We start from the raw sequence: 16,139 nt of genomic DNA, 5'->3' as shown, positions 1-16,139 counted from the left end.
GGAGCAGGTCAGTGATAGCAGTCTGAAGCTGCTCCTCTGTCTGGAGATGATCCTGTTCAGTGGAAGCAATTGATTCTCCATGATTGACAGGAGCCTGCTCAGTGCCCATCACTCTGCCACAGATGTCAAACTGTCCAGCTCTGTGCCTACAATAGAGTATGCCTTCCTCACCAGTTTGTCCAGGCGTGAGGCATCCTTCTTCTTTATACTGCCTCCCCAACACACCACCGCGTAGAAGAGGGCGCTCGCCATAACCATCTGATAGAACATCTGTAGCATCTTATTGCAGATGTTGAAGGATGCCAGTCTTCTAAAAAAGTATAGTCGGCTCTGTCCTCTCTTGCACAGAGCATCAGTATTGGCAGTCCAGTCCAATTTATCATCCAGCTGCACTCCCAGGTATTTATAGGTCTGTACCCCCTGCACATAGTTGCCTCTGATGATCACGGGGTCCATGAGGGGACTGGTCCTCCTAAAATCCACCTTCAGCTCCTTGGTTTTGCTGGTGTTCAGTTGTAGGTGGTTTGAGTCGCACCATTTAACAAAGTCCTTGATTAGCTTCCTATACTCCTCCTCCTGCCCACTCTTGATGCAGCCCACGATAGCAGTGTCGTCAGCGAACTTTTATAAATAGCAGGACTCCGAGTTGTATTGGAAGTCCGATGTATATAGGCTGAACAGGACCGGAGAAAGCACAAAGCACAGTCCCCTGCAGCACTCCTGTGCTGCTGACCACAATGTCAAAACTGCAGTTCCTGAGATGCACATACTGAGGTCTGTCTGTAAGATATTTCACAATCCATGCCACCAGGTGTGAATCTACTTCCATCCCTGTCAGCTTGTCCCTAAGGAGCAGAGATTGAATGGTGTTGAAGGTGATAGAGAAGTCCAGAAACATAATTCTTACTGCACCACTGCCTCTGTCCAAGTGGGAGAGGGATCGGTGTAGCATGTAGATGATGGCAACCTTCACTCCCACCTTCTCCTGGTATGCGAACTGTAGAGGGTCGAGGGCGTGGTAGACCTGTGGCCTCAGGTGGTGAAGCAGCAGTCATTCCATGGTCTTCATCACATGTGACTTCAGAGCGACAGGCCAGAAGTCATTCAGCTCACCAGGACATGATACCTTTGGGACTGGGGTGATGCAAGATGTTTTCCAAAGCCTCGGGACTCTCCCCTGTTCCAGGCTCAGGTTGAAGATGTGCTGTAGAGGACTCCCCAGCTCGAACACACAGGCCTTCAACAGTCGTGGCAATACTCCATCTGGACCTACTGCTTTGCTGGCACAAAGTTTCCTCAGCTCTCTGCTCACCTGGGCTGCGTAATTATGGGTGGGGGGAAACTCTCTCCTACAGGTATGCTGGTATCAGCAGAAGGGTGGGTGGAGGGTGCAGTACTCTGAGGTGAGAGTGGGTTAGGGTGGTCAAACCTGCTAAAAAAAGTTGTTCATCAGGTTTGTTTTCTCCCTGTCTCTCTCGATGGAGGCACCACACTTCAAGCTGCAGCCAGTGATGATCTTCATCCCATCCCACACTTCCTTCATGCTGTTATTCTGCAACTTTTGCTCTAGTTTTTTTCCTGTACTGCTCCTTTGCCGCACTGAGCTGGACTCGGAGTTCCTTCTGCATGTACTTGAGCTCATGCTGATCACCGCATTTAAAAGCCCTTTTCTTCGGGTTCAAAAGGCCCTTGATGTCACTTGTAATCCATGGCTTGTTGTTAGCATAGCAGCATACTGTTCTTACTGGAATTACAATGTCCATATAGAAGTTGATGTAGTCAGTAGTGCAGTCAACAACCACTTCAATGTTCTCACTATGTGACACCTGCAGGATATCCCAGTCCGTAGTTCCAAAGCAGTCTCTCAGAGACTGCTCTGCCTCCGGGGACCACTTCCTGAATGAGTGTGTGGTTGTAGGTAGCTCCCTCACTCTTGATTTGTAGTTAGGCTGAAGCAGAACCAGGTTATGATCTGCTTTCCCAAGCACAGACAGCGGGGTGGCGCTGTATGCGTCCTTAACGTTTGCATATAGTAGGTCAATAATCCTATTTCCCGGAGTGTTACAATACACATACTGGGAGAAGGCAGGTAATGTTTTGTCCAGCATCACATGGTTAAAATCTCCAGAGATTAGCACAAGCGCCCGGGATGTTGTGTTTGTATTTTAGCAACAGTGGAGTGAATGATGTCACCCGCTATCTCCACGTCCGCGCTAGGAGGGATGTAAACAATAACAACAATGACGTGACCAAACTCTCTGGGCAAGTAATAGGGACGCAGACTTACAGCCAACAGTTCGACGTCCCTGCAGCAAATGGAGATTTTAACGTTTACATGTCCAGGGCTGCACCACCTTGTGTTCACATAGAGAGCGGGTCCTCCTCCTTTCTGCTTTCCACAGGTATTTGCGTCTCTGTCCGATCTAATTGTACTATACCCGGGTAGCTCCACATTAGCATCTTGGATGCTAGTTGTTAGCCACGTTTCACAAAAACACAACAAACTGCATTCTCTGTAGGTCCTGACATTTTTCACCAGCACAGACAGTTCGTCGATCTTATTTGGTAGTGAGTTCACATTTCCCAGGATCACAGAAGGCAGCAAAGGCTTGTATCGCCACTTCCTCGCTAGCCGATTAGCCTTTAGCTTAGCGCTGGCTCTGCTGCCACGATACCGCCTTCTTACCTCGTCAGGTAAATAGGGAAACACACCGGCATGGGCTTTTGTTCTCAGCACTAGAAGTTGACTACCTGAATAGATGAGTCTCGGCGTGTAAAAATCAATGTCCAAGTAGTAAAAAGTGTCCAGCAAAAGAGTCCACATAAAAGAAAGTGGTAGGAGTAATCAGAGAGATAGAGAATAAGGTAGAAAGATAAAGAAGATAAAGTTGTACACGGAGCTGCTGTATATGCTTCCACTCACGGCGGCACCTAACTACTGTTATTGAGTGATTATGTCAGTTTTGTTTATTTTCTCCTTTGTTTACATTTGATAGCTACTTGAATTTATACCAAGATTATATACAGAATGTTTTTGTCTATTTATTTTTAGTGTTTGTTTCCCAGCCATTTAAAACATTTCATTTAAACCATTTAAAATCTATTTAAAGGAAAGAATACGGTATAGAAGTACTTTTTTGGAGATTTTATTTTGTAATAATACCTACTTTACTTATTTGGAACTAACCAAAGAATTGACTTTATGTATTCCAGTAAAAACTGAAGGCTTTAAGATTTTAGTTTTAAGATTTTAGAATTTTATTTAGATTTTATTTTATTTATTTGGAGTTGACCAATAAATTTAGTGTTTTCTGCTGTAAAACTTGAAAGCTTTTGACTGGTCAGAATTTAAACTTTTTTATTTTGTATTACCTATTTTATTAATTTAGAATTGACCAAAGAATTTAGTTGTGCATTGTGTTTGTGTTCTCTTGTAACACTTGAAGCTTTTCACTGGATAGAATTATGATTTTAGTTTAAATATATACCGTAATTTTACGCTCCTTGACACACCTGACCATTAGAGGTTTAGGTTTAGAGGAGGAAAAGAAGAAAAAAAATATTCTGAACCAAATGGTGTACTAATATATTTAATAAAATATAGCAGAATAATATTTCAACCTGTAAAGTCAACAGCGGTATTAAGAACCATCATCACTGTCATTAACAAATGAGGAGAGACTTTAAGGTTCAAGCACTGTTCTTGTTTTCTGGAAACTCCAAGAACTCCTCATTGCCAGTGCCAGAATTTATGAAGCTCAGTTGCTCACAATCACTTTGCAGGAGCACATACCGATCACACGGCATAACCTGTCCAAAGCCACCAGGGGACAAAGCACGTTTGGACCAATGCTCCCTGAAGTTATATCACCAGTTTAGTTCCATCTCTATTTGTAATACCACAAAGCCCTTCATCTCGTCTTTTGTTGTGGGTTTCCACTTTGAAAAACGAGAATGCGGTGCAAACGAGGCCTGCAATTCAACAAATTGCTCTGCATACCTGTTTGTCTTGTCTGACAGTAGCTGAAAGTATTCCTTCCACATGAACCTTGCCGTAGGTGCATCAGCTGCACGAATGCACTCAGCTTGGGAGCCATCGGCTGGTGTCCGATCAGCTGATGCCAGTTCCTCACTCTCTTGCACGATCTCCTGATCACTCTCAACAAAATCAGATTCTGAAAAATCAGAGTCCGACTCAGTGATAATGCACAAAACATTTTGTTTTTTGCACTCCCTTCACTCCCTTGTGAGATGTCAATGCCATCTTGCCTTTGTTTACATTTGTTTCCATTTCGTAACTCACACACACGAAAGGATTAGATGCCAAGTCAATGGCTGCCTGCCTGCCTGCATGCCGCCGAGAGAGGGGGGGGGAGGGTACGTGCCTGCCTGGCTGGTTCATACGCGCCGATTACTGTGTTTAAGCAAAGCCGTTCCCTGTTCATTGTTCTCAGTCAGACGTGCGTGCTTTACCTGCACTCTTTTTGTGTTCTACAGTATTTCGTGTGCTTTTGTAGTTAACTATGGCTTCTAAGCAAGTGAAGAGTGGTGAGAAGAAAGTTTTGAAGAAAATTGAAATTGAAGTAAAGAAAGAAATTATTGAAAAGTTTGAGCGTGGCATTCGTGTTACTGATCTTGCCGCCGAGTACAAGAATTCAAAATCTACGATTTCGACTATTCTAAAGCAGAAATAATTTTTTAAAGGAGCTGATGTTGCAAAAGGAGTTACAGCGTTAACAAGGCAGAGGCTTCAAGTGCTGGAAGAGGTGGAAAAACTGTTTACCAGTTTACCCATTTACTAATTTGAGAACCCTCGTGCTTTCAAGCAGCACAATGTAAACAAAGCCAGACTGCCAGTAATGTGGAGGTCAAACACGAAGGGTTGGGTCACAAGGACTTTGTTTTTGAAATGGCTGCATGAGGCTTTCGCTCCCACCAGCTAAACACACCAGAAACCCAAGAAATCACAAGAGAGAAAACACCTGAAGGAAAAGATCCCTCCATTGCGGAGCCAGACTCTCCCTCCTCTCCACCCAGTTCCTCCTCACTTCATGCCAGAACTCGACTCATGCAAGATTAGTTTTCTTGGTGGTTTTTGTATTACGGATTTTTCAAAAGTTAATTTTTCAGTTCATAGCGTGATTTGTTGCAATGTTACTTTTCTTTTTTTCCAAATGTTCCTTTTTTTCCGCTGTGCTTAAAACTCATTTTTAAAAAAAATGTTTACATTGATCGGGCTACAAGGCTATTAGCATGAACTCCTGTAATGTTTTTTGGTTGCTTGTGGTTGGTTTTTAAATTAAAGTTTGGATTTGTTCAAATGTTCCCCTCTGTTCAGAGAGAGAGCGAGCGCGTGCTGCTGACTGGGGTGGGGTTTTTTGTTTTTTTTGCTACAGAGAGAGAGAGCGAGCCAGCTCGTGTAGCAGAGTAGGGAGCCTGGGTGTTTTGTGTCAGTGTTATTCAATGTTTTTACATTAATTTACTATTACACTGTGCATTCTATGGTGTAATTAACTATATTTGTGCTTAATCTTTATTAGTAAATATTTACATATTTACATACAGTTCAGATGGTCTGGAACAAATTAATTGTATTTACATACAATCCTATGGGGGAAATTGCTTCAGTTCCACTGTATGTATGTTGCATTTTACAGATAAATTGTTAATTTCGTTTAAATAATGAATACTATTAATAATTACACACATGGGGGTGACACGGTGGTGAAGCGGTAGCACTGCAGTCTCGCAGGCAGTCACGTCTCTTGTGATCCCTGCCTGGGGTTTGCATGTTTTCCTTCTGGGTTTCCACAGTGTGCTCTGGTTTCCTTCCAAAGATATGCAGATTTATTTACACTAAAATGACGCTAGTGTATGTGAGTGCTTGTATTCACCTCGTCATGAGCTGATGTCCATCCAGGGATTGTTTCAGCCTCGTGCCCAATGCTTACTGGAATGGGCACATCCCTGGATTGATGGATTTAATCATTAAACATCCTTTTTAGAAGATATTGTGGTAAGGTGTCTACTTTCTGCATCTCTCTGACTATCCCACTTCTTTTTTGCCATCCTCTTCCTCTGAATGCTCTCCTGTACTTCCCCATTTACCACCAGGTTTCCTTTTCCTCCTTCCTCTGTCCAGATGTCACATCAAGCACCCTTCTTGCTGTCACCGTTACTACATCTGCTGTAGTTTCCCAACTGTCTGGTAACTCTTCACTACCACCCAGTGCCTGTCTCACCATCTCCCTAAACATCCTTGCAGTCTTCCTTTTTCAACTTCCACCATGTGATCCTTGGCTCTGCCCTCACTCTCTTCCTCTTCTTGATCTCTAACGTCATTCTACAGACCACCATCCTATGCTGCTTAACTACACTTTCCCCTGCCACCACTTTGCAGTCTTCAATCTCCTTCAGATTGATTCTTCTGCATAGTATGTAATCTACCTGTGTGCATCTTCCACCTATCTCGTATGTATCCCTATGTTCCTCCTTCTTCTTAAAATATGCATTCACCACAGCCACGTCCATCCTTTTGGCAAAATCCACTATCCTCTGACCTTCTTCATTCCTCCCCTTGACATCATACCTACCCATCACCTCCCCATCTCTTCTGTTCCCTTCACCAACATGTCCATCGAAATCCGTTCCAATCACCACTTTCTGTCCCTTGGGTACACAGTTCATCACTTCATCCAACTCACTCCGAAAATCTTCTTTCTCATCCATTGCACACCCAACTTGCTGGGCATATGCACTAACAACATTCATCATCACATTTCCAATTTCCAGCTTATTACTCTGTCTGACACTCTTTTCACCTCCAATCTCTTGACATACTGTTCCTTCAGAATAACCTGTACTCCATTTCTCCTCCTATCCACACCATGCTAGAACAATTTGAATCCACCTCCGATCCACCTTTCCATACTCCTCTTCCATTTAGTCTCTTGCACACACAATATATCATCCTTCCTTTTCTCCATCATATCTGCTAACTCTTTCCCCTTACCAGTAATACTGCCAACATTCAAAATTCCTACCATCATTTCCACTCTCTTTACTCCGTAATCTCTATAGCGTCCGCTAAAGGACTGCTCTGCTCTCCCAGATTGTAAGGCTGTTTCCACGAGTCTGATAAGCTTGTTCATATTAGAAAATTCTACCCAGAATGGGTGGGTGAAATGGTCGGGAAGGTTATTTATAAGAATAATGCAGGCTACTTTTTTCACAATTTGAAAGGTGGAGCAAAGAGTATCAGCCTGCTCTTAGGTAGATCTCTTGGGATCCAGCTTCCATGCCTACAAAGCCCTCACCTGCTGGTCTGGGGACACCCCACTTTTCTCTGGGACCTTGGCCCCAGCGGGGAGGGCAGCCCTCTCCTCTGAGAGAGCATAATAAGTCCCTGTCGCTTCCCCCACAGAGACCAGCCCATGTCTGTGTGTTCCATCGACGCTCTGCCTATGTATTTTGCGTAGCCCAGAACTAGACAATGGTAGTGGAGTCTGCACCGGTTCTTTCCGAAATCTGGGACAAACCCCGCACCTGGAAACTCGGCCTTGGTACTCTCCCACCTGGTCATACTTTAGATCCTTCTGGGTTTATTCCATCCTGACGACTACGCCACGGTCACAAGAATGACAAAAAAATATTTGAAAGGTTTGGGTCAGCCACCCATATAATATTTCCCAGCTGCAAAATCGATCAAAAAGAACAGACATGTTCACACGACTGAGTCCAAAACAGAACTGACTTCCTCCCTTAAAATGACGGCCTTTAAATTCAAGTAGAGGAAGTGATATCATCAGGACTGGAACTGGCAGTGACGTCATTGGTTGCCCCAGAACTGGGCAGGACTTCCCGAGAATAGTCTGCAAGGAATTGAGAGTGAGAATCAGTGCACTTCGCCGCCCCCTGGTCAGGCATGGAACTACTTTTATTCAAGCCCTTTAGTTGCCCCCTAAGCGCACGTGTGTGACAAGGGATACAAGGAAATCCTGAAAAAGAATATTTTGTTCAAATGCTGTTTACAATCACAACACTTACAATGTGCACATAAAAAATGACACTTTACCGCATTTAAGGTTCCTATTTACCATATATGTTTTAGGCAAATAAATGATTATAGTAAAGTAATTTTAAACTATTTTGGCATAATTTTAGTAGTAAATTGCTACAGATGAAATGAATGAGACATACCTAGTGAACTGTCCACATTGCATCATATGATCTAGTGAGAGCTGAAAACATGACGTCATGGGTCGCTAGTGACCTGATATATGTATACAAGAGTTACACACAAAAATGTTGTGTACACCCGTTTCCTCACACATTTTGAGATGTATAAAAAATAAACTTGGCATAAAGCCATGTGCGTTAAATTTCATGTTCATTGGGATTTATAAAGAGGAAGTACGTGGAACTTGGCGTACGCACAGTTTTATGCATCTGGATTTTTTGTGCGTACACACATGTCTGTTTTTGTCTGTACACCATGTTATAGTGTGAATTTTACACACAGCGTTATACATGAGGCCCCAGTAGAGGAAGGCCCCTTGCATGGTTCAGGTGTGCTTTCATATACTGTGAACAACCAGAACACATAAGGACTTTGTTATATTAGTGGCTGTGGATTCCTTCAGAGATCAACTGAACAAGTAACCAGTAGGCAGATAGGAGGAAACCGGAAGAAAATTTTTATTACACAAGAAACACACAGGTGTCAATAATACAGGTGTGCTCAACGTACAAAACTGCTTCTAATCCACAGAGGAAATGCTGTGCAATGGTATTAATTCTTCTGTGTATGTAACAGCTCCTCTGGTGTATACACAACAAAATTCAGTTAATGATTTGCACAGAGTAGTTCCAAGAAGTCATAAGACTACAATGTTTGATAATGTAGGTGTAATATTTCTTTAGAGAAATGCCTTTTTTCTTTGCTTTTGCTAATCTTCTTATTAAATGCAAAGTGACACCAAATTGTGTCAGGATTTTATAATGCATTCATAAGTGATCAGAAGAGTACGTGGTGCAGAGGATAGGTTTATAATAATGCACATTTCTTGATTCTTTTTATTTGTGCTTCTGTTTAAATTTGAGCTAAATTGTAATTTTGTTTTTACATTTTGTCAAGCTATGTAATGCTCTATACTATTTTTAGTTATTTTGCTTTAAATTGTATCCTTGTGATGTATTATGCTCTGTGACACAAACATTGGTTTCTTGATCATTATTACAATTATCCATAATAATAATAATACATGGCAACTTACAACATGAGGATGCATGACTATAGATTATATATATTATATAAAGTTGGAGAACAGTCAGTGACTTGCTCAAGGACTTTTAGTGAGAATTGAACCAGCAACCATGTGTTTTAAAGTCCAAGGCCACAACCCCATCACACTAATGATCCATCCATTTATTTTCTAGCTATTATTTATTTATTAATGCAGTGTTCATCTGGATTTCTTCTACAATCTGTTGTTCTTTTCACAGTTCAGAGTCGCAAGTGTAAATTATCACTTCTTTAAGCAGCCCGTGTCCTCTGCCAGGTCTCCTGACATCAACTGTCACTACTGCTGCATGGAAATGGTAATCACAGCACAAATAACTGAAGCCTGTTTGGTCACTGTGTAAAATATTTTAGTGTCTTATTTCTTCCTAAAACTGGATCATTGCCTAAAGAAAAAAAGAGGACATTTTTGAGCCATTTCCAAAACCAAGGAAGCCAAAGTATGCTAGAAGGATGTATTTATTATAATTAAAGGACATAAGGAAAGAGTTAACTGTAGGGGAAACATGAATACATAAACAGAACAATTAGAATTTAGAACAATTAGAACAATTAGAACAATCTAGACGAGAACAGGCCATTCAGCCCAACAAAGCTCGCCAGTCCTATCCACTTGCTTCCTCCAAGAAAACATCAAGTCGAGTTTTGAAAGTCCCTAACGTCTTACTGTCTACCACACTACTTGGTAACTTATTCCAAGTGTCTATCGTTCTTTGTGTAAAGAAAAACTTCCTAATGTTTGTGCGAAATTTACCCTTAACAAGTTTCCAACTGTGTCCCCGTGTTCTTGATGAGCTCATTTTAAAATACAATTCTCGATCCACTGTACTAATTCCCTTCATAATTTTCAACACTTCAATCATGTCACCTCTTAATCTTCTTTTGCTTAAACTGTAAAGGCCCAGCTCTTTTAATCTTTCCTCATAATTCAACCCCTGTAGACCTGGAATCAGCCTAGTCGCTCTTCTCTGGACCTTTTCTAGTGCTGCTATGTCCTTTTTGTAGCCTGGAGACCAAAACTGCACACAGTACTCAAGATGAGGCCTCACCAGTGCATTATAAAGGTTGAGCATAACCTCCTTGGACTTGTACTCCACACATCGTGCTATATAACCTAACATTCTGTTAGCCTTCTTAATGGCTTCTGAACACTGTTTGGAAGTTGATAGCTTGGAGTCCACTATGACTCCTAAATCCTTCCCATAAGGTGTACTCTCGATTTTTCGACCGCCCATTGTGTATTCAAACCTAATATTTTTACTTCCTATGTGTAATACTTTACATTTACTGACATTAAATTTCATCTGCCACAGATCTGCCCAAGCCTGTATGCTATCCAAGTCCTTCTGTAATGATATAACGGATTCCAAATTATCTGCTAATCCACCTATCTTGGTATCATCTGCAAACTTAACCAGCTTGTTACTTATATTCCTATCTAAATCATTTATATATATTAAAAATAGCAGCGGCCTAGCACTGACCCCTGTGGAACACCACTCTTAACATCAGCCAGTTCTGATGAGGTTCCTCGCACCATCACCCTCTGCTTCCTGTGTCTGAGCCAATTCTGCACCCATCTAAAAACATCACCCTGAATTCCCACTTCTTTTAACTTGATGCCCAACCTCTCATGTGGCACCTTATCAAATGCTTTCTGAAAGTCCAGATAAATAATATCATAAGCTCCACTTTGATCGTATCCTTTTGTTGCCTCCTCATAGAATTCCAACATGTTAGTAAAACACGACCTCCCCCTTCTGAACCCATGCTGACTGTTCAGAATAACTCCTGTCCTTGTCATGTGTTGCTCAATCTTATCCTTAATAATTCCTTCCATTAATTTTCCTGTGATGCTTGTTAAGCTTACTGGCCTATAGTTGCTTGGATCTGCCCTGTCACCCTTTTTATATAATGGGATGATATTTGCCATTTTCCAGTCCTTTGGAATCTCTCCAGTGCACAGTGACTTCCTAAAAATACGTGTCAAGGGTTTATATATGTACTCACTAGCCTCCTTAAGAACACGAGGATAAATATTATCTGGATGGACAGATGGAAGAAAAGCACAGATCCTCCATCCTCCCTGGGCATTCCTATATATGATAGCTGACTTGTTTATTTCATGTGACAGATGTCCAATTACCCATCACTAACTACTCCATTCTCTTTCACGTACTCTCTTAACTTCAAGTTCACTGACTGAGGGACTGGAGCCCCAGCCAGGGTTCAATTCCATAGTAAATCCCAAAATCGTTTCTTGGGTTGGCAAATGCTCCTTAGAAACCACTGGATCATCCTGTAGGAGCTCCATCTGATGGTGGTAGCCACTTGTGTAACTTTGCCCTGCAGATTCTACTTAAAGGCAGTTAGTATGGTTCTGTTCTTCTTTACGTGCAGCATAGAACCATGAAGCTCCAGAATGCATTGGTCCACTCAGACAGACAGATGAGCCACCCAATCATAGCTATATTTTTTGCAAAATGTAATTTGTCTTAATTAAGAATAAATAGCCTGGACAGAGCAGGAGTAATTTCATGGACAAAAATGAATTAATAAAACAAAGTCAAAAACAGCCGTGAACAAGACAATATGACCAGTTTTCTCAAATTAAACCACAGTTCTTTCCATTAAAATAAAACTCAGAAAAAAAGAGCAAGCAGCTCAACTTTACATAAGATGACTTCTGTGACATCTCACATAGTATACATGTTACAAATCGAGGAGCACTTCCTAATAAAATCCCAATGGGGCCACTCAATGAAGCTGGGAAGCAAGCTGTCAGAATAAAAAACTGGTCAATATAGTGAAATGTCCCAAACATGATAACAAATAGCCCCACACAAAGAAGGAAAAGTCAACCTTTGGCTTGAAGCAAAAAGGGCAAATGAAGAATCATTATATATAAAGTAATTTGTTTTACAAAAATACTTTGAAACAAAGGAAACTCACAAAGGATCACAAAGAGCAAAGAAGGAGTTGCTTGAAATAGCTAATCCAGTAAGAAGCAAATCCCAATAAAAAATCTAAAAGAACGGTTAAAAACAGAGAAAAAAGTTTTTAAAAAATCCAGAAACAACAGAACATCAAAACTCACCAACACGACAAATCGCTTTCAGTGAACCACAAGAGAATGCTTGCTTCCCAGCCTTTATAGGCCTAAGGCAGAACCTATGCAATGAAAACACGTGGAACATCGCAGGACAAGCAGGAACACATAGGAACTACATAAAACACCAAACTGATAAATGCATAGCTACACAAATAATAAACATAAATAACAATATTATCCTAAAGAAAACCATCAAAAATGAATAGAAAAGTCAATTAATTTAAATACAAACCTAGGGGAAAGACCAAGGATTATATAGAACAGTATGCTTGCAGGCCCAGATGGCTCCAATAACTTCTGGACATTACATTTTCCCGTGCTGCTTGAATAGTGGGATTCTCCACTGGGAAGAATTAGACAGAAGCACAGTTTTATGGCTGAAGTGGGAAGATCTTAATTTTCATCAGCAGAATCTAACAATTAACTACTGCATGGTAGTTTTTGAAAGGTCTCATCACAGTTTTAAATGTATATTTTATAATGACTTTGCCAGTGGCAGTGAAATGTCTAAGTAGTAGAAGAAAGAAAATTATAAGAAAGCAAAGAAATTAAAATCTCCATTTCAGTGTTGGTGGGGAGCTGAAGAAACCACAAGGGTCTGCCTTCTTTACTGAAAGGATCAATAGGAGTCTCCTCACACAACTGTCCGAAACAGCTTCTTATCAGTAAAACGAGTTATGCATTTTGCCATTTCCCGTAATAATAAAACTGTTTTGCTCAATTGTAATAGAATTACTGACAAACGTAGCAGCTCTTTTAAGCTCTGACCACAATGTTACTGGTTACTTTAAAATGGCAGGTCAAACAATAAAACCATTCACAATTACCTGCTTAGATTTCATGGTTGACTTTATTCGGCTCTATTATCTGTCAGATATAATGCTCATATTTCAACCCTTCTTAATCACTGAATATATTCAGAGCCTTCTATCAGAGAAAGTTTAAAGTGGAAATAAGCACTGCATCTTCTGTATCTGGGAGTAATCAAAATTAATAATATAAAATAACATTTACATTTAGAGATTATTGGTTGACATTGGGTTTTATTTTCGTCAGCACTGTAATTAACGTTGGTTCGTATATCGGACTGCATTTTTTGCCTATTGGTCACGGACTCTGGCTGACGTGATGATTTCCTGATGGCGCCCAAACTAGCATGTTATCCGATTACAAGCGTGCATTCAAGTTTTTAAAATTCCATCACTGCATCCATGCTCGCTATTTCTTGATGGACCACGTCATGTATAATAGAGATGTTCAAAGAGCTTCACATCGCTCATTGACCAGTAGTTCGTTTGTAATATTTTCATTTTGTTAAGTTTTAGTCAGCTATGATTTAAAACTTGGTTTTCGTCATTAAAGGCGTGTTTTCATTTAGTTTTTGTTCCATTTTTGTCACAGGAAAAATGTCGTTGACGAGTATTTTTCATCTTAGTTTTTATCAACAAAATTAATACATCAGAATGACTAAAAAGAAAGAAACCTTCTGGACTGTTTAGCCACAGGTGTATTGCTGTTGGTATAAAAGGAGCCCCAGCAGTATTTCATGACTTCTTCTAAATAATTTCTTTTTACGGAAGCTCTTTAAATAAATAAATTTAAAAAATAAATAGACACATTTTGGTATGAACACACAACAGAATGACTATAAAGCAAGAAAATTAAAAAGAAAGAAAAGAAAAGCTTAGACTTTAATGTCACAGTCCCTGTTAGGCATTATAGAGACATATTGCTGTTGGTATAAAGGAGCCCCAATAGTGTTTTTTGACACACTTATGCTGAATAATTCATTGGCTGAAAGTCCTCATTGTTAGTGTATCAGAGAGATAATGTGAAACATTGTTCATAATGGAACTCAGTTTTATTTTAGTTCTCCCCTTTGCTACTACCTCCAGGGTGTCCAGAGTGTATCCTATAACTGAGCTTGGCCTTTTAATTAGCAATTAGTTAATGTGGTTGGCCTCTCTTGAAGTGATGTTATAAGCCCAGCACACCACAGGCTAGAAGATCACCTTGACCATCACAGCATTACAGAAGATGTGAAGGATATCATTTCCCAATTTAAAGGAAAAGAACTCGCTGTCCTACGGAAAGAGATCCTACTCTGCCCTTTCTGGCAGGAACTTGTGTTCCTGAGTTCCTGTGAGTTCAGAGACCACTTCAAACAGTCATTAATTTGGACCCCTAAGTACCTGTAGGCATGGACCATCTCTACATTGACTCCTTGAATACTGACTGGAGATAGAGGGTGTTTGGTGTGGTGAAAGTCAATAACCAGTTCCTTGGTTTTGCTGATGTTAAGATGAAGACAATTCTGTTTGCACCAAGGAACAAACTTTTTCACTTGACTGTTATGCTCTGTCTCATCCTCTTTATGAATACAGCCCAAAAGTGAAGACTCATCTGAGAATTTCTGCAAATGACATGACCTGGTGTTATATTTGTGGTCGGAGGGGTACAGAGTGAAGAGAAAATGAGACAGGACTGAGACCTTGTGGTCCTCCAGCACAGCTCACATCCGAATCAGAAACTCAGTCCTTGAGTCTCACAAATTGTTGTCTACCCAACAGACAGTCCATTGTCCAGGACACCACAGACTCATCCACCTGTGTATCTCTGAGCTTACCGCTTAACAGTGTCACACTTGGATCACAAAGTTGCACAGATGCACTCTGGAAATCCCAGAGACAAAACTTTATTCAAACACTTCAAACATGAGAAGTATCTTTCAGGAGTGACCCAGGCTCCGTGACAACCCAGAGGGCACAGCTCTGTCTCTCAATCAAAAGAGCAGAAAATCTTCCTCTTCAAAGGGGTGCGCCTCGGGAGCAGGAGCCCCAAAAGGAGCAGAGGATGTCTGGGGGAAGAGAGACGCAGTGAGACAGAAGGACAGCTGCGGTGCAGGCTTTTAAATGTTCAAAGCCCCGTTCGAGATGCAGATCACACAGCCCGGCAGCAGCAGCAAGCCTGCAGCTGATCCAGCAAAGAGGAGATAAAAAACTGTGTTTGTTTCCCATTGAATCACTGTTTAAGAGGGGGTTTCAGAGGACCGGCCACGTCCCCTTGGGGCTTCGTTCAGCGTGTTCACAACAGAATGGCTGGATGGCATTGAAGGCACTGGAGCAATCAAATAACATAATCTTCACAGTTCTGCCAGCTTTGTTCATGTGAGTATAAGCCTTAGACACAGTAGTTAACTGCATCCTCCACTCCAACCTCTGTCTGATAGCCAGACTGCTGTGGGTCCAAGTGGGTGAAGAAAAGGACGAATCACATGGACTGGGGATTGGAACACTTCCGGGTCAGGGAATATAAAAGGATTGTGGAGCTCCCAGACGATGAACTGAGCTGGGTGGAAGGGTGGCAACGCGTCTGGGAGTGGAGGAATTGCGTATTAGTGATTATTGTGTATTGTTGAATGAGTAGAGTGGAGAGGAGGGTGCTTGGTGCACTGTTGCATATAAATAAAGTCAACTTTTGGACTTTTATCTGTTGTCTGGAGTCTTGGACAAGCGTTCAAGGGAGCGATACTGCCCCCTATCTGTCACACACCAAAGCAGCTGAAACTGATTAACAACCCCCTTTGCCACTTAACTGACCAGATGAATATCCCAGAAATTTCAATGACTTGATACTATACGTCAATTAAAAAGTGTTCCCTTAATTTTTTTGAGCAGTATATATGGAAAGGTCCTATGCACACAAAGAAATGAATGATATGTTATA

This window comes from Polypterus senegalus, chromosome 12, assembly GCF_016835505.1.
Source record: "Polypterus senegalus isolate Bchr_013 chromosome 12, ASM1683550v1, whole genome shotgun sequence".
NCBI lineage: Eukaryota > Metazoa > Chordata > Cladistia > Polypteriformes > Polypteridae > Polypterus > Polypterus senegalus.
The sequence above is the reverse complement of the archived record's forward strand: the minus strand, read 5'-3'. Positions refer to the sequence as shown.